Below are 20,317 nucleotides of genomic sequence, written 5' to 3'. Positions count from 1 at the left end.
ACAGAAATGTCAGACCTTTTTTCAGAAATGATCCTGAGTTTTATACCTCCATTGCTTAGAATAGAGCCTGGGATACAGTAGGTGTTTAATAAACTTTTTTTTTTTTCAATGAATGTGGAAAAATGTGTGTGGGGCCATGGTTAGATGGTAGAGCTCAGACCCCTCTGTGGTTTCACAGACAATTAAGAATTGCTTGTCAGTCAGGAGTACCAGGCACCTAATTCAAAAAGATCCTTCTCTTAGTGAGTACTTAGGCCACATTTGGTGTGGTGCTTGTGTGAATTATGCACTCAGCTTTCACACATACCAATACAAGTAAAGAATAAGAGGCACTGCCAGTGCCTTAGATGGAAGTCACAAATTATGTAAGTCAAAATTTATTTAATAAGGAATGAAAAGCATAAAATTCGAAAATGGACTTGCTACACTCATAAAATTTTAAAGTGAAAGAATTAAAACAAACCAAAGGCCTCTTAATATCTCTTCTAATTATCCAGGTGTTCTTCATTAGAACCACAGTGCTTATAATACAAAGGATTTATTATTTCCTAGTGATGGTATGATAAAGCCAATCCCTTCCTAAGTTGTTGATAAAATCATATAATTCTTTTGAATGAGCATGCAGCTGATAATTTTCCAGATCTTTAGGAATTCATAGAAACATTTCTTAAGTAAACATTTCTCTGAAACTTCCTTAAAAAAAGATCAAATATATGAGGGCTATGAAGGAGTGAGAGGCTTATGGGTGGGTATATTTCTAAGAGCATTATTGATAACAGAAAAAATGGAAAAAAAATTATACTGGAGGCTGAGCACCTTATGGTTTATAAGTATGAGAGAATATTGGTCTGTTCTAGTTCCATAAAAATTAAAACACATTATTAAATTTTATAGCATAATGATAAAAGCAATTATATGAAGAAGAGTGAAAGGATTATGGGTAATTATAATCCCTTTATCTCTTTTCTAATTCATTTAACTCAGTGAGTACTCTTCTAACTTGAAATCTGTATTTATAATAAAGTATTAGTTGCTTTTTAAAGTTTTTGTAAGTGCTATCTTTCTGCAATTTGTAGTATCTAAGAGTTAACAGTTTAACAGAGTAGATTCATTAAGAAAATTATTACATAGGCACTACAAATTTAGTTGGATCTTTAGTTGGTAGGAAATTTTATCCAGGACAGTATTATTCCCTGAAAAGAAGGAAAAAAAGTGTGTGTGTTTGTGTGTGTGTGTGTGTGTGTTTAACCTTAGCACAAATAGTTGTGTGATCTTGGTGTAACCATTATAGCTTCAATATATACACTTTATTGGAGGATCCGATTAACTCTAAGAATTTACAAAACAGAAGCTGATGTTTCCAGGCATAGATGTGAAATATTAAGCAGATTTATGTCTGACATTATAGGTAGGGTTTACTCTAAACAAAGAGGCAAAGAATTGACAGCAGTGACTATTTCAATGAATATTATGATTCACCAGGACTCCTATTTTGCTATGAAAAATGCATGTCCTTATTTTTCATCCCCCTTAACATAAAATATTATGGTACATTTGCTTTTTCGTATTCTAGCGCTCGTATCCCATGTGTTTTCCAATCCCTCAATGGTATACAAAGCAATGGTGTACAATCGTATACCACTGTAAAGAATATGGAGTTTAAGGTAAGAAAAGTCTGAGTTGAAGTACTGGTTCCATCAATGACTAGCTATGCAGACTCTGACAACGAATTTACATTTGCTATGTCTGAGTTCCTGCGTCTTAAAATCCAAAGATAATGTCTATTGGGAAAGATTAAGGAAGAAATAGCATTCCTAAAGTGACTAGTATGCAGAAAATGTTCAAAATGTCAGTTTCCCCAATATCACCTACTGCCTAACTATGTACAAAATATATTATATTCTCCTAAGTTCAGTAATCACATCATGCAGAGTAACAATTCAGTAACCACATGTACATATAATATAGTACAAACTATATTATATTCTCCTAAATTCAGTAACCACATCATGTAGAGTAACAATTATGTGTAACAGAGCATAATTATGTGTATTCCTTGCAGCATCTAGAACACTGCCTCGAGCATCATAGGTACTGTCTAAATATTTGTGGATGGATTTACTGACCACAACATTCCTTTGATGGTCAATGAGAGCTAAGTAAATCAAAAACATTTTATTTGCCTTTTTCCTTTTCTGAGTGTTATTTTTTCTCGCAAAGCTTATACTAATTAAAATTCTATTAATCAACATATTCTATTTGACTGGCTGGTAGATTCTTCTGTTTAATCAGGCTAATGAAACAAAGGACATGGTTGATGTTGCTGTTCTATTCAATGCAAATATCTTTACAAAGCATGCACATAAATAATGCCACATGCATTTCTTAAAGAAGTAGAAACAGAGTATTGGCTTTAAGTAAAGCCACCATCATAGTATAGCCTGTCAAAATTGCATAAAATCACACTAGGGACATCATTACTTTGAGAATTGGTGCCATTTTCAAAAGGTATGTATTGATTTATTTTTAAGGATTTTATTTATTTACTTGAGAGAGAGAGAGAATTAACAGGGAAGGGACAGAAAAAGCAGATTCCCCACTGAGCAGATAGCCTGATGCAGGGCTTTATATCCCAGGACCCCAAAATCATGACCTGAGCCAAAGGCCGATGCTTAACCCACTGAGCCACCCAGGCGCCCGTCAAAGACATTTATTTAAATGTGTTTCATATCACCAAGGAATTTTACCTCCATAGTAACTGAGCAAAGGGTCACAATTGCATTCATCAAAAGGAAAATATCTACATGTCAGTATTTGGGTGCAGATTCTCCTCTATGATAGCAACTCATTGAGGTGATTGATAGTCATCCTCTTTAGCCCACTGTGAATGAATAACATTTGGTAAAGAAATAGTCCTGCTGTAGGACTGGTCTGTCCCGTCCCTGAAGTCATTTTCTGATTGCTTCCAACACGCACTGGCTCTGCAACCCAACGTGTACACAGACTTTGACTGTGGTTGGAATTCTGGCTCATTGGCTGCCATTATTGTGATAGTCATTTATCATAGAAGTAAAACCATGTGTGAGGTTATCTTCCCAAATGGATGGGGATGTTCTTAAAATCAATGTGAAAATTAGCTCTCGCTCATTCTCTGCACCCTCAACATCCTTAACATCCAATCAAGAGAAAGACTAAATCACTTTGAAGAAAAGTAAAAGTTAATAAAAAGCAATTACTCTAACCGTGACTGATATGAATTTTAGATGAATTTTATATTTATTTTGAATTTTAACTTACTGATGTTGCTGATCCTGAATTCAATTACATTTTGGCAATATTGCTAATGATCTCTTATAAATCATTTTACAGCAGTCCGCAGATTAAATGCATCCAAGTTATCATGATTTTATACTATTTAAGATTTTTTTCACTCAAGCATTTTTCTAGATTCGTGCACATAAAATTCACACAGTAACATTACAGCTGTCATTTTCGAATCAAAATTGAATTTAATAATCTGTCAGTAAGACAACAAATATTTGTTGAGCATAGACTATATGGAATCATCATATTGAATATTCAGGAGAAGTAATTATGATTGTTAAGATTCCTGTCCTCAAAATATCCATATGCTGGATAGTGTTGCAGTGATTTAATTTAACTATTTCTGTGACGATACTATGTTATCTTAAAGGAAATGGTAAAAATCACATTTACTGAGTGTTTTGCATGTGCCAACTACTGACATCTGAAGACAGGATGGTATGATGCAGAGTGCATGGGTGATGGGACCAAGTATTTTACTTTAAATAATTCGGTCATTCAATACCATGGTAGCCTAAATTGAGTCAGCCTTCTAGAGCTTCATTTGTAAACACACAACAAAAATGGTGGTGGTGAAAAATAGCTTTCCTTGTTGTAAGGACTAGAGATAATATATGTAAAGCAACTGGAGTATGATATATAATATAAATGGTTGCTATTTTCGTATCATTATACATATGCTCAGTATCATTTAATTCTCAGTGAAAAGGAAAAAATCCTAAAATATTGGTATTATCCATATTAACAATCAAGGAAACTAAGGCAGAATTGATTTAAATAATCTGCCCAATTTATCCACATAATAAGGAGAAATGGGTTCTCAATTTACATCAATGTCACTTGAACCCAATTGTGTCTGCTACAAGCTGTTCTGAAAGTAATGAATGCTAGAGGTTGCTTGCCTGGGTAATTCAGTCAATACAAGAGAGCTGGGGCTTAGCAAGTACAGCAGAGAAGACTATGCCCCCCCTCGAAACAGTACCAGTGACTGACTGATGGTATACAGACTGGTGTTTTAATCAACAAGACCTAGGGAGCTGCTGAATGGCAAAACTGAGGGGCTTGGTTCACAGGATTTCTGAGCCGCTACAGAAAGGCTTTTAAAGATCTTGCATTAACTCAGAATCACAGTTCTGAGTTAATGCAAAAAATGCTGGAACAGACTCTATCTTGAAAGGAAAACGCAGTGCATGTACGTTTGGGCGCTTGGTGCATGAAGATAGATGTCGTGGTTGGCCACAGTCTTGGAAGGAAATATGTGAAAAGCAGGAATTTGGACAGGAAGCTTCAGCAGAAGTTTAAAAATACGCAGATGACTTAGGACAGAGCAGTTAAATAAATATGTGAAGAAACCTGGCATAAGATGAGGGGAAAGATCATGCCCCACCTAAACTCACTCAGATTTTAAAATTAAGGAGACAAAAGCCTACATACAGTACAGAGACATTAAAAACTAAATATAACAGCATGCTGATTTCTGCCAGCTGGCTTGCAGGGCATTAACCCTGGGATCACCATAAAGTTCTAGATTGAAAGGTGTGGCAGGAAACTCGCACAGTAGGGATGTCTGGGAGGTGCAGTTGGTGAAGCAGCTGACTCTTGATTTTGGCTCAGGTCGTGACTGCAGGGTCATGAGATCAACCTTCTGTGTTCAGCATGGAGTTTCCTTGGGATTCTCTCTTCCTCTCTCCCTTTGCCATTTCGACTCTCTCTCTCTCTAAAAAGAAATAATTTTTAAAAGAAGCCTCTGCCCCTCCCAACTCATTCTCTCTCTCTCTCAAAAAGAAAATAAATCTTAAAAAAAAAAAAAAAAAACAGAAACTCACACAGCATTAGATCCCAGAGGACACAGACTAGAGGCAATAGATAACTCCCAGTACATGAAGTATTCCCAAAGTGAAGTATTCCCAAAGTGTTTCTATTTATTTTTAATGACTCAGAGCATGGTGCCCAGGATAACGTGTGTGTGTGTGTGTGTGTGTGTGTGTGTGTGTGTGTGTGTGTTTATGAGGAAGCAAGGAGGTAAATCTGAAATTCATGGATTCTTACCACTTACAACCGAGTCAAGCAAGAGAAGTCAGGACAAACAGAAATAAGAGCTGAAATGGTGACTCATATGGATCCTCTCTATTGTCATTATGAAATTACTATAATAAAAATATGTCATGCACATGTGCATTTTATATATATTTTATATACAAATGCAAGTGTGTGTACTTATACATATGTACATGCACATGCATATTTATGTTTTATCAAATGAAATGAAAATGCAGGGGAAGGTTGATGGGGAATTATGGTAATACTGAGTCAACAAAGAAGGAATAGGCAATAACAGGAATTCTGGAAGCCACATATGCAAAAAATTAGACATTTTAGAAATTATCCCATCAAATGTATTGCATGCATGCAATGTTCTTTAAATATATGAACAATAGCAATTTAAAAATATATTATATTATCTCTAAAAGAAACACATTACAAGATATATTTATTAATTAGGAACATAAGAGTACAATAGAATGCAGACCAGCCATGTGTATTTCCCCAATTCCCAAATTTTGGAATACAATTCGATGAGAGCCAACAAACTTGTAGATTGAGTAGTTTATTCATTTATTTTTTAATAACTTAAGCCAAATAGGATATCCTTCAGGTGATAAATATTCACATTTCTACTTTATGACTCAGGTAGTCACCTGTGTAATTGCAAGGACATAGGATATTACAAAATATCTCTATATAATTCTAGCATTCAGGAAAGCTCTAATATATGATTTATTTATATGCCTATCTTGACTATAAGTTTCGTGAGGGTAGCAGTGAGATTTGGCAGGGCTGCTTGGCTCACTAGTTTTCCTGGGGCGTAAACAGATGAATGCTATTGAAGGAATTCAGGATATGCATCCCAAAATATGCCACTTTGTCATATTGATTATTTTGAGTCAAAGGCACTTGAAACACTGCAAATACTACAAAGGAGATAAAATTTCCATGTGAAAAGCATCTTTCTTCTATCAAGAGGAAGAAACATTCTTGGCACTTGAGATGACCCATAGAGACTGAGAAAATCTTTGCCAACAGAAATTTGATAAAATGACTCTTCGCTTCCCTTTATCTCACTCTATGTTTAAGTTACTTTTCCATATTTTCTTCTCTTTGTTCAAGCTAGAATGTAATAACTTAGGCTTAGTCACTTTTTTGGGTCTTCATTTTTCTTGTGAGGGGGTCCCATGTACCTGTAAATAATATTCGTATGTTTTTCTCCTGGTTAATTTGTCCTGTCAGTCGCAGCTAGACACTAGGAGGGTGAAGGCACATTTTACCTTCCCTGCAATACAAAACAGAAAGACCTGAAATAGATTCATGGAGAGATGACAACTTCATATTTACTGAAGATACAATCTCAAACTGCTGGGGTATAGGGATTTTTTTTTTTTAAGATTTTACTTATTTATTTGACAGAGAGAGAGAGCACATGCATAAGCAGGAGGGAGATGCAGAGGGAGAAGCAGACTCCCCAATGAGCAGGGACTTCCCCCATGTAGGGCTGATCCCAGGACCCCAAGACCATGACATGATCCTAAAGTAGAAACTCAACTGACTGAGCCACTAGGTAAAAGGATTTTTTTTTTTCAATAAAGGGTATTGTAATAATGTGAATGGCTTGGAAGTTAATAAAACTGGTTTCAAATTTCACACAGTATTATCAGAATAAATTCCAGTTGTATTGAATATCTAAAGTTAAAACCACACCAGAGGCACCTGAGTGGCTCAGTTGATTAAGTGGTCGGCTCAGGATTTCAACTCAGGTCGTGATCTCAGGGTCCTGGGTCCAGGCCCCAAGTTGGGCTCTGCACTCAGCAGGGAGTCTGCTTAAGGATTCTCTCTCTCCCTCCACACTCCTCACTCCATGTGTGTGCTCTCTTTCTCTCTCAAATAAATAAATGAATCTTTAAAAAATAAAATAAAATAAAGCAGAACCAAAACAAAACAAATAACCAAACAAACAAAATGCTGGAAGAAAACATGAATGCATTTTTCTATAACCTAGGAGTGTGGAACTCCCTAATTGTGATTCAAAGCAAAGAGGCAGGTGAAAATCTTGATACATTTTACTATACAAAGAATCAAAATGTTACTTTTGCTCCAAGAAATTTACCAAGAGCAAACTGAAAAAAATCTAAATACTCAAAAAATTTCACTATATAGGGGTGCTTGGATGTCTCAAGTGGTCGAGCATCTGACTTTCGATCTAGACTCCGGTCATGATCTCAGGATCTTGAGGTGGAGTCCCACTTCTGGCTCCGTGCTGAGTGTGGAGTCTGCTTAAGACTCTTTCTCTGTCACTCCCCTTCTACCTAGGTGTGTGCTCTCTCTCTTTCTCTCTCTCTCAAAAAAAAGTAAATTTATTTAAAAAATTCTCTTCTCCCTCTGCCTCTTCCACCAGGCTCAAGCTCTCTTTCTCTCTTTCTAAAAAAAAAAATTACTATACAACATATTATTTGATAGCAAAAACATATAGAGGAAAATTTGAATTCAGAGGGCTATTGCTTCTTTTGTCTTTAAAATATAACTCCTAAAAATAAATAAATAAATAAAATGTAACTCCTGTTCTTTGGTTGTTTGAAGTTCAACAAAGTTCAGGAAGAGATTGAAAGCACCATTTTTAAAATTTCTCTCATTGGACACTTCAAAAACTAGTTTTCCGGAACAAAGATTGCCCTCCATTTGGCCAAATTTTATAACTGGAGTTTTAAAATAGTTATAATGTAAATATTCTTACTTAAATTTACTAAATTACAAACAGCAGCAAAGGTTTGAGGAGAAAACTTGGGTAGACCTACAGTAGTCTACATAATACCGACGCTATATTCTACTCATTATTTAAAATGTCCTTTTAATTTTTAATGCTCTTTCCAATATTTAGATATAAAGAATAACCACTGAGATAGCAAGTCAACATTCTTGGTAGAGGGAATAAGTACCGCAATATATGCAATTTGCCTTGCAAAATCGTCAGAAAAAGAGTTACAAAAATATTTACAAAATTGTTTAATGCCCCCTAAATTTATTTAACAGAGTTAAACATAGAGTCATAGATTCCCCAAACACACAAATGTCTTCTCCTAACATAAAAATCATAGTGGCTTTTATGCATGCACTGTAAATAAAATAGTAAGAAATCTGAATTTGGTTTTGAAGGACCCCGCAGATGAACTCAGTGCCTAGATAAGGATAGGGTACACTTGGCCTTTAATGAAAGAGAGTCAATGTGCCAGTTCTCTTGAGGCTGTGCGGCGGAATCAGCCATGTCAACCTCATACTCAGAATGGTCTGCATGTTTATCGAGACTATTTTTTTTCCTTCCCCCTCAGCAGCTAGACTGGGAGCTGGAGCCATATGGTCAGTGACTCACAAGGAAGGCAAAGAAAGGGAGATTTGGGATACAAGAGTAGCATTGATCAAGCTAGACAAAAACACAACTGTGCAAAATTACAAAAAAACAAACAATTCTTTCACCATATTTGCACTGCAGCTACACTAATGGACATCCTCACGTCATACTAGACACTCTGTATTTATTTTTCTGATGGATTTCCCTATAATCTGTTTCAGATTATCTTGGCTTACAAAAATAACTTTTTTCCCCAAGATTGGGGACCACCAAGGAACTGCAGATGCACACATAAAATTTCATTCCTTTAGTCCTGCATTTAGAATATTCTTTGACTCATTTCTTTCTACCTAAAAACAAACACCTACCTCCCTCCGGCTTCCTTCTTCCAAAAACTTTTCTTAGTATCTTTCGGCTAAAATGATGAGATTTCACTGAGGTACAAAGTTAATCTAGCATTTCTGAATGGGTTCACATGTTGGCAATTTCTATTGTGATTTCTGCATGTCTGGACTACCCACTATGCTGAAGGACTTGCTTCCCCACATTTTTTTAAAGATTTTATTTATCTATTCATGAGAGACAAAGAGAGAAAGGCAGAGATACAGGCAGAGGGAGAAGCAGGCTCCACGCAGGGAGCCCTATATGGGACTTCGTCCGGGGTCTCCAGGATCACAACCTGGGTGAAAGGTGGTGCTAAACCGCTGAGCCACCCAGGCTAACGCCCCACATATTAATATTGAGAAGGCTTTGTCTGTCTTACAATGACCCAGATTTCTCATATCTCTCATAACTGATAACATGACAGCTTTCTGAGAATATTTGGTAGGGTTAGTTCTGCTCATTTTGGTCCTAACCTAGAAGGAAGACAGGGGAAAAAGAACCATTTTGAGGGCACAGTTTTTGCTAGAAACTGTCCTCTGTGTATGTACACTTCATCTTACTGAAATTTCATGAATGCCCCCGGTGAAGTAACTTGCCAACAGCTACCCAGAGTGTACCTGGCACATGACTTTGAATTAGAGCCTCAGCTATATGCCTACCAACTCTATACATGAACTTTCTATTTTCTCAGAACGATAATGGGGGTTACAGATTTTTTTGTAGGACCTGAAACATTATATACAGGATTTCAGGACTTCTTATAATTGTTTTTTTTTTCTTCAAGTAAGGTAAGTGAAGACTTCTGAGCAACAGGATGCTGGTATTTAATTTGAATCAGTGGTTAAGTCACGATTCTATCTCTACAGCACTCTTCTCTGTTCATCAGTACACTCGATCCTAATTATGTGTGTGTTGCTTAGTGTGTTTGTGTAAAACGATAGTGACATGATATTATTGTCATGTTATCAAACAAAGTGTTAATAACTAAAAAGGAAAGAGAGTAGGTGTCCAAAAATATTCTCTCAGCACAGACAGTTCAATATTTTACACCCGAATGGAGTAGCCATGTAGCTAGTTAGTATAATTGTGCTCCAACACATGATGAAACGGACATGCTGTAAGCAATGTTGTAGAAACATATTGGCATGGCCTTAGAAAGGCAATAACTTTAAAATTGTATGAGATTTTCATTTTTTCAAATCACCTATTTTCCTGTTATCAATTAAGGTAAAAAGTCATATAAAACCACACTTAAAAATTCTATTATTGGGTTGGATTGAGGGCATCAGTTCCCCAAGGGAAGCCTTGCATGTGTAAAACATTTCATCAAAAACCAAACAACTCAGAAAGAGAAGTGGGACCCAGAGAGACTATGGGGATGAAAACAAGCAGCTCCAGGATTCGCTCAGTGCTTCCCCTTTACCGTATTCACCTTATTGGTCTCGATTAAGTTGACCTGGATAGAGAAAAAGAAAAAGAAATAAAGTTTAACACTGAAGGCAACAACATCTTTCATTTACTTCAAAACAGATAGGTTTACAACAAGCCAGATTTTTGTGAGGTTTGCCAAATTTGGAAACAATTCCCTGCAATATGTGCATAATCAGAAAAAAATATCTACTAATAAAAATAGTATTACTGATGCTCTCAAGCCAGCTGTGTTTTCTGTGGATTTCACTCAGTTTCCACATGGAATTGCTTTAATGGTAAAGATAATGAAGGTATTTTCATCCTGAAAGAGACCCAAAGGATACTACCCATAGGAATCATTTCGTTCAACACTGAATTCTGCAATGGGAAGCAGCAGCTGTGGAAGTGTTGTCCAGCTGCTCTGTGAAACCCAGTGTGGTAGAAGAAGATGATTTATCAAGACGTGACAGATTTTCTTATTAAGAATTTGGCTGACAGTGTTAAGCAAAGCAGCGAGACATAATCACCCTCCAAAGTTGCCAATGTGGTGAGCGTGAAAAAAATTGCATTTAACAGACTCCAGAAAATGGGAAGTAACATTGAAGATGTCGAGATGTAGATTGCTAAAGACCATGGTTTTCTAATTGATGTGTGTTTTTGTCATTATGGTGACAGGGAAGCATCAAACTGGATGATCTCAGCCCCAATATGCAGATTTTACAGTGTCCCAGTAAACTATGGGCTCTGGGACACATGCTGGTTTCAAAATCTAACATTAATAGGGGCCTCACACAAATTTAGTGGAGACACAACACAGCCTATGACTTGCAAATCCATAATGACATACTTCATGAGAATTTAGAAATACTTGACTTTCCTCTCATACACTGTCTGGGATGAAACACAGTGATGCTCCTGCCATAGATAGCTTAATCACGTACTCCCACTGTAAGATGGCTTGGTAGTTTAGAATCATGACTTTCAAATTAGCTGAAGACAAAAATTTTGTGGGTCATAAGAAATGTAGGATGAAAAACTGGAAAGAAAAAAAAAAAGGTGGCCCATCATGGGTTGTTATCAGGGAAAGATTCTCTAAAGTCACTTCTAGAAGACAGAGCTTCCAGTCAGCCCATTTCTTTGGCCAATCTAGACACCTTCTTGAACACCACCTAGCCTTTTATTATTAAGAAAGACAAAAATGCTTTCAGTTGGAAATATAACTGGCCATCATGCAGAGTAAGTCAGTTGTGTGGATTAAGGTTTTCTTTTGGCCTCCATATATCCCAGGCTTGGTTCTGAAAGAGCCAACATCCCAAAGCACAGCAGGTGCAAACAAAGAAATGCCCATCATGTCACTTCTTTTGAGCAATGTCTACTCTTTCTAGCCAAAAGACTAGGAAAGGGGCATCTTAGCAAGGTGGGCAATTTTAGACAAAAACTTCTCTCCTCAAGCCAAAAACCGTGGGGGGGGGGGGGATCCTGCAGCCCTGCAGCCCTGCAGCCCTACCCCCCACCCCAGACCTAACAAGGACCAGTGGGGAGCCTAGACTTCCACCCCACCAGGTTCTGTAGCTCATTCCCTGATTCAATTGGGTCTCTGCTGAATTCTTATTTTGCTGTTACCTCTACCCTTTTCACTTTGTTACTTTTTTTTCTATTCAGCATTTATCACACTTTAACATTAAGTGATGAGATGAATTTCTTGTTAGGTATATATTTTTCTCCCCCATGAGAATATAAGTTATATGAGGGCTGGGCACAGTGACTGTCTGGGTCACCATTGTGCTCCCAGTACAAGAATAGTGCTGGGCATATAAAGAGTACTCAATAAGTATTAAATGAATCAACATATGAAAAAGAAATACTTTATATTCAATAATAATGATGATAAAATTACTAGCAAAAAAGCAACAACGGTTTGTTAGATCACATGATGTTTTGCTATGAATCAAGAAATGCTTTTCTCCCTAGAACAAATGGTACATATTTCATGAATTAAACAATACAATATATAAAAGCTTTTAGCATAATTGATATCATTTCTAGAGGAGGATGCTGATGTACAAAATTTAAATAACTGTCATAAGATCACACCTCTAGAATGCTGAGTAGAACTTCAGCTTGTGTGGACTGGGGAGTTGTAATTGTTTTTCTACTCAGTATTTCCCAAATGGGAAGATACTGAGTAGAAACTGGTCAGGGTCTACTCTGGTCTATGACAATCACCTGCAGAAAATCACATGAAGATCTTTTTAATAATGTAGCTCCCTGGACCCTTCTTTCACAAATGAAAATTTGGAGGTAAATTTTGAGGCAATTTTTTTTAGTTTTTTGGATGATTCTGATGTGAAGTTAGGTCAGTGTATTAGTCAGAGTTTGGCAAAGAAACAAAACCAGTAGGATGTCTATATATACATTTGTGTGGGAGGGTTTATAAAGAGATTTATAATAATATATATATTTCCCAGGAGTCTGGAGAGCACCAGGAATAGTGACCTGCAGGGAGGGGATGAAGGAACATATTAAGCTCTTCCCTCTTTCTCTCCCTTTAATATTCCATTGGTGTCACTTGGCATGATCCAACTCAAAAGGAAAGCAGAAGGTGGAGGAGCCCATTGGTGCAGTCCACATGGATCAGCTTCCTGAGACTCAGAGCAGGTGGGACAAAGGCAGAGAGAGAATCAAGAAACGGTACAGAGGGTGCTCAGAAAATGAAGATAAGTCTTCCATCCAAAGCTAGCCTGGTATCAGTGAGATGGAGAAGAAATTCTATGGAATTAGAGAACCCCTAGAAATATAACTATAAATGCCAGGGGATTAGGGAACCGCACTCTTACCCAGGGAAAGGAAGGCTTGGCTGTAGATAAATTCAATTAGCTGAATCCTCATGGCAGCCAAGCTGAATGTCAATGCTAAGTGTTTTGCGTATGGCTTCTATATGATGGGGTGCAAATGTCCTGCCCCCTAATCCTGATCCATTTCTCTGGGAGCAACACACGAAAAGATTTGCCCATGATGAATTCTTACCTGAACTTCTCCCTTATTACATGGCAGCTGCCAGTTCTCAGCAGAACTCCTTGGAATAAATATAGAACCTCACTGAAACAAAATCTAATCTTTCTTGAGATATTATCTAATTTTATATAACCAAAATACAGTATATAAAAGTATAGATTCACCTTATGTATTTTCCCATTTATATTCTACTTAATGAGTCTTAATAATAATAGGCACATTTAAAAACATGATTTAAATATTTTTTTTTCAGCTGGAAATGACAAGGTAACCGCTATGCTAGTCAGGAAGCTTTTAAATTAAAGGATACGTATAATGACAATAACTCCCAATTAGGCTAGCATCTTCAGTTTTGATACTTTTCATTAGCAACAGTGTTATTTCCACATTTATTCAGAGTCAGCTGAATATCTGTAGGTTCCAGGCACTATTGTAGGCACTGGGGAAATAGCAATTTATAAGAGAGAGAGAGAGAGAGAGAGAGAGAGAGATGGGAAAAACAGAGGTGAGAAGAAATGCTTTCAAGAGATAGCAGGACAGCCAGCGTGGCTGTGGCACAATTAATCAGATTGAGAGTCTTAGGGATGCTGTTGAGATAAGCAGAAGCCAGATCCTACTGGGATCCCAGGACGGTGCTAAGGACTTTGGTCATAGTATGGTGGGAAGATACATGAGGCCTCTGAGCAGGTAAGAGCTATGCTCAGGGAAGGTTACATTTTAAAAGCCAGGCTCCAGCTGCTATGTGGAGGATAGCTCCTACTGGGACAAAAGAGGAATCAGGAAACCTAAAACAATGTCCCCCAATTAATGAAAACCAGAGCCAGGATTAGAACCCAACTACACTCGTGTAGAAAGATGCCTGATATCATTATTCTAAATTCCTTCCCACACTTCAGGGTTTGAGCCATATTTTGGTTTCCTGAACAAACCAAATATTTGCCTGCCATTAGACAGAGCGTAAACACAAACCTCTTCATTAGAAGCATCTGTGCTGTAAACACTTTTGAGGGGGAGAAAAAAGGATGATTTTCTTTCCTTCTTAAAAGGACAAATGTAGCTGTCTACACCTCCATGGGGTTACAGAAACAGAGACAGCTGTTTAGGATTGCAAAGTGTCCACACAGAGGCTAAGATTACAGAGGTAGTTTTGTCTATAGATCACCATGTGGCTACAGACACATCATGAAATTATTTATAACTGTGCTCAGCACCTTTGGGAAAATGAATTAACTGTGTGTGTGTGTGTGTGTGTGTGTGTGTGTGTGTGTCTGTGCACACATATCTAGTACAGAACGCTAACAAAGGATAGAACAGATACAGGAGATGGTTCCTAAGTTAACTAGATGTGCATTTTACCTTTGGTTGTTCTTATGGACTGAATGCTTGTATCCCCCCCCCCCACCCTCAATTTGTACATTGAAGCCCTATCCTCCAGGGCAACTATTTTGGAGATGAGGCTTCTAAAGAAGTAATAAAGGTTAAATGAGATTATAAATGGTGTGTGTGTGTGTGTGTGTGTGTGTGTGTGTGTGTGTGTGTGGACAGGCTCTAAACCAAGAGGATTGGTGTCCTTATAAGAACTCACTGAAGATCTGGGATGCCTGGATGGCTCAGCGGTTAAGTGTCTGCCTTTGGCCTACGGTGTGATCCAGGGGTCCCGGGTCGAGTCCTACCTCAGGCTCCCAGCATGGAGCCTGGTTCTCCCTCGGCCTATGTCTCTGCCTTGCTCTTTCTGTGTCTCTCATGAATAAATGAAATCTTAAAAGAAGAAGAAGAAGCAGGAGAAGCAGCCGGCACCGAAGATCTTGCCAGGCTGTGCTCTTTCCATGTGTGCACAAAGAGGTCATGTGAGAACACAACAGGAAGGCGGCAGCCATCCACAGACCAAGGAGAGAAACTTCACCAGTCCTCAACTGGGTGAGCATTGATCTTAGACTTCCAATCTTCTTAACTGTGAGAAAATAAATTTCTGTTGTGTAAGCCAGCTAGTCTATGATTATTTTGTTATAACAGCTGAAGTGGACTCATACAGCTGTTGAGAAACAGAGGTTTCCTGGTTTTGTTTGTTTGCTTGTTTGTTATTTTGTCCTGGGTATGTGGTCCAGAGCCAAGAGGCAGGGTCACTTCATTTCGAGGACCCAAAGCTAACTTTTGCATTAGAAAGTACAGAATCTCATGCATCCAGGATTTTAGAAAATCTTATTTTAACTCAGTACTGGAATTTCATAGCATATCACAGTATTGCATTGAGGGAGGGGCATGGAAGCACTTTATGTTTTGGAAAATGAGAAAAGTAGTTGCTTTTTACAAATGAGTACTTAGCATCTATTTTCTGTTTTGGGTACTAACGTGATTCCATTATCATTTTAATCTCATTTTATACCAAAATGGGCCTAAATATCTTGACCCATTTCCCACCTTGAATTATCATTTGTGATTAATACCACCCACACTGGAAAGTTTTTGCTTGGTCTCCCTACTGAGGTGTGGGCTCCATGTTTCCATATCCTATCTCTGTAAAATGTGAGTTGTCAACTGTTCTTTTTAGGGGTGGAAGTAGGCAATATAGGGATGGAAAATGAGCTGTCAAGTTTCCTTTTCCTGAAGGATGAAGTATTGGAGACATTCCAGTGAAAGAAAAAAAAAATCTCACCAAGGAAATAATAATCCACATGCCATGTCCTACTGCCTCAAAACAAAGGGAAGCAGTTTATCTCAAGGCACATATTGATGTTGAAAATGATTTAACTTCATCACATCACAGGGAGAGCCATCTATAGCATAGACTTGGGAGAACCAAAGCCTCTTGGGAGAAAGTTCAAACCTTAGACATAGCAGACTCAGTCAATTCTAATCCCCCCAACACCCTTTCTTTTTACATACTAATTCATTAAAAGGATACAAAACAGGGATGTCGAAACCCTCATATTAAATATGCATTATATTTCATAATATACTTCTACATCTTTAAAATGCACTAATGATTTGTAAAATGTGCTTGAAGATGAAAAATGTAACAATATAGCAGATCAACCTTCCCCCAAAGGGAGTTCTAAACACTGTTCCCAGAGCTCTTCTTGTTTTAAACATGCTGGAGTCGGCAGAAATATTAAAGAAAGAGCACTAAGAGAGGAGTTATTTATTATATCATGATTCAGACTATGCAAAAGTCCATTAACCTCCTTAAGACTTTTCTCTATTTGGAAAATGTACAGAATAACGTAAGTGTCATGGGGAGGTGCTGTGGCTTGAATGAGGCATTCGATACAGAGTATTGGCATACCAGAGGTGCCAAATAAACCGTAGTTACTCAAGGGCATCTTCCTGATAGTTTCCAAAATCTTCATCCTCAATATTATCAGTGGTTACTAAAATAAGGATCTCTGGAAAATAGACTTGTGTGACTATAGATTGAATAATATAGGAGGCAAGTATTACAGAGTTATTAGAAAATGAATTTCATTTTATTTTTTAAAAGATTGTGTTTATTTATTCATGAGAGACACACAGAGAGAGGCAGAGACAGAGGCAGAGGGAGAAGCAGGCTCTCTGCAGGGAGCCTTGTGCGGGACTTGATCCCAGGACCCTGGGATCACGACCTGAGACAAAGGCAGACACTCAACCACTGAGCTACCCAGGAGTCCCAGAAAATAGAGTTTAAATTTAATAAAGTGCTATGAGGCACCTGGGTGGCTCATTGAGTTAAGCGTCTGACTTTTGATTTTGACTCAGGTCATGATCTCACCATTGTGAGATCGAGCCCCGAGTCAGGCTCTGTGCTGGGCATGGAGCCTGCTTAAGATTAACTCCCTCTCCCTCTGTCTCTCCCCAACCCCTCACACATGCAGTCTGTCTCAAAAAGAAAAAAAAAAAAAAAAGAAATAAAAGAAAGATTTATGGACCTAACTGTGCCTCTCTCCCTGTCAAATTCATATGCAGAAGCCCTAACCCCAAGTTGATTGGCATTGCAGACCCGGCCTGTGAGCAGGTGATAGAGATTAGATGAGATCATGAAGGTGAGGCCCTAACCTGATAGGCGTGGTGCCCTTCAAAGAAGGAAGAGACAACAGAGCCCATTTTCTTTGCCATATGAGGACACAGCTGGAACATGGCCAGGAAAGAGACTTCACTAGGGATCAAATTGGCTTACATCTGAATCTTGGACCTGTAAGCCCTTAGAACTCTGAGAAAATAATTTTTTATTGTTAAAATAACCCAGTCTATAGTGTTTTGTTTGACAGCTCAAGCAGACTAAGACATGAAGCATTAAGGGCTAATTGCTTGTTTGTTTGTTTATTTGTTTAAACTTAAGCAAATACAGAAAGAAACAAAACTACACAGAAATCAAAGTACCCCAAAATAGTAAGAAAAATACCTTTAGATTCTTGAAAGAGAGGTGGCCAGAATTGGTGTTTGTGGTAGAAGCTGCATTTCAATGGGTGACCATTCTCAGCTCAGAAATCATGAAATTGTTCCATTTTGGTGTGTGTCATACTTCCAGTATTAAGACTGGAATGTCATAGAAGTTTGTTCTGATCAAGATCATTTTATGCATTAAAAAATGCCATCAAAAAACATGGAGTGATAGCAATAACACCATATTATTTGTACAAAGTAACATAGTGAGAACAAATGGCTGTATTTGAAAGCACTTGGCTGTCAAATCCATATTAAAGAAAACATAAACAGAGTTAATTTATTCAATATTCTTACACTTCATTAGGCTTTTGATTTAGTCTTTAATGTTGCCAGACGGCAGGATAGTTCCATCGAATTATTTTGAAATTATGTATAAAAGATGATTATACCTAAAAGAGCATTTTGCCCTTAATAGCTATTACTACTTGCAAAAATGGTCTTACACACATATATAGTTATGTGTATGTAAACATGCACATATATGCACGCGCATATGTGTATGTTTATGTATGTCTATGCCTTTGTTTGTACCTTGGCAAAAACAACATGAGTATGACAGAAAACATTCTTTTTTTGATAAAGAAGCAATGTTATTGACTCATTTACAGTGGATGAATTTATAATATTAAAAAGAATGACACATTTGTTTGAATACAAATATCAGAAAAATTTTTCAAGGCAAAAAATAAATGAGGTTTTTCTTTTTTTTGCAAGATCAGTTATTTTATGTGGAAAATATGGATTAAGAATGAATGTAAAAGCTCACAGTGTCATTTCTCCTAATCTAATTTAACTTGAATTAAGCACAGGAGCAGCATTCAATCTCTAGCCTTATATGACATGCTTGGGCTTACTATGCCATTAGATTAAGGAAATGATTCCATTCTGTCACTATTTCAAGGGCCACAACTAGAAATTCTATGGAAAATCCTATTATTTTTCCCTCCAGTAACATACTTGTGTTGTTGTTATTGCTGCACATTTGAAATTAAGCCATCCGTTTTTTGAATGCCAATTGTGTATCTGAAATATGGTCTTTATATGTAGAAAACATTTGAACATGTGTCAACTGTAGAACTCTGTAAGATTTGGGAATTAGGTTCTCAGTTTCCCAAAAGACTGAGGGACCCTCTAGTGTTTGCGGCTTGATCATGTTTGAATTCCCAGAGTGTAGGAGAATACACAAAAGAGGGATTTGATAAAATATGTTGAATTGAATTAAAAGAATCAGCTACTTAGGAAAATTCTATGCCTTTTTTGAGAGCCTGCATTGACAAAACATCGGTCAAGCAACTGGTGCATAGGTATCTTTAGAACTATAGTTAAACTTCTGGAATGATTGTGTAAAATATACATGAATGAGATATGCTAAGAATGTTTCTCAATAAGGTGTCCATGTGTTGTCTAGTGACAAATTTTAAATGTCTGCTGATTGTTTTAATTATATAAAGATGTATAAATTAGCTATGATGTCAGTGAATGAACGGGAAACCATCTTGCGCATGGGTTCAAGACTTGTTGGCCTCCTTTCTTATCCCAGCTACTGCTGCCATGGACAGTTTCACACAGGCTTTGAGCAGCTTGACACACGTGTAATCTGACAGAGCGGTCACAATGCACAGCAGGTCCCCTGACTTTCTGCCCAAAGATCCTCTGACACTGAGTACATGTGTCCCATGAAGGGTTTGCTAATCACACATGCACAATGCCTAGGTTTGGGAAGGTGAATGAATAGATAAATGACTTCCCTTTTTAACCCTGTGCTAGATGGTCTCAAACATACCAGAAGATTTCTTAGAACTCCTTTGGATCAAGCAAACAATATTCCCTTGAGGGAGCCAATTCTATAACATATTTTTGGATAAATATTTACTCTTAGTCTATCTTCCTAAAATCACATTTCTGAGTAAATCATTCATAGATTAGCTTTTGTCTCAAGGTTGGCTTTGGAAAAACCCAGACTAAGACCCTGAATCCCCTTATTATTTAAGATATTCTTGGTTGCCAAATAGTTCTGTCAAATTTCAGAGGCCTAAAAGCAGTAACAATAAAATAATTTCAATAATAGGGTTATTATAAGAATGATAAAATCCTGAAAATTCATTGAAAATAAAACTTCACAGCTTATTTGAATTAAAATTGCCCAAGAATTTGAATAGAAAAAAGCGGTGGGAAATTGCATTGTCCCCAGGGCTGCGTAGTAAATACAAAACAAATTCAAGAGTCCCTCTATGGGGTACCTGAGTGGCTCAGTTGGCTAAGCATCTGACGCTTGACTTCAGCTCAGGCCATGGTCCCATGGTCATGAGATGGAGCCCTGAGTCAGTCTCGCTGCTCAACACTTAGTCTGCTTGAGTTTCTCTGCCT

At 37.5% G+C, this 20,317-nt stretch overlaps 1 long non-coding RNA gene across 1 annotated transcript in view; it reads right to left on the bottom strand.

Annotated features, from left to right (window-relative positions):
- Positions 1–10,346: 10,346 nt before the first annotated feature.
- Positions 10,347–20,317, bottom strand: part of LOC144320175 (uncharacterized) — a 47,372-nt gene continuing 37,401 nt past the window's right edge. The window contains exon 3 of the long non-coding RNA XR_013385739.1: positions 10,347–10,562. This is a non-coding gene — a long non-coding RNA (uncharacterized LOC144320175). The remainder of the gene's footprint in view (positions 10,563–20,317) is intronic.

This window comes from Canis aureus, chromosome 9 (genome assembly GCF_053574225.1).
Source record: "Canis aureus isolate CA01 chromosome 9, VMU_Caureus_v.1.0, whole genome shotgun sequence".
NCBI classification, from domain to species: Eukaryota; Metazoa; Chordata; class Mammalia; order Carnivora; family Canidae; genus Canis; species Canis aureus.
The sequence above is the reverse complement of the archived record's forward strand: the minus strand, read 5'-3'. Positions and strand labels throughout refer to the sequence as shown.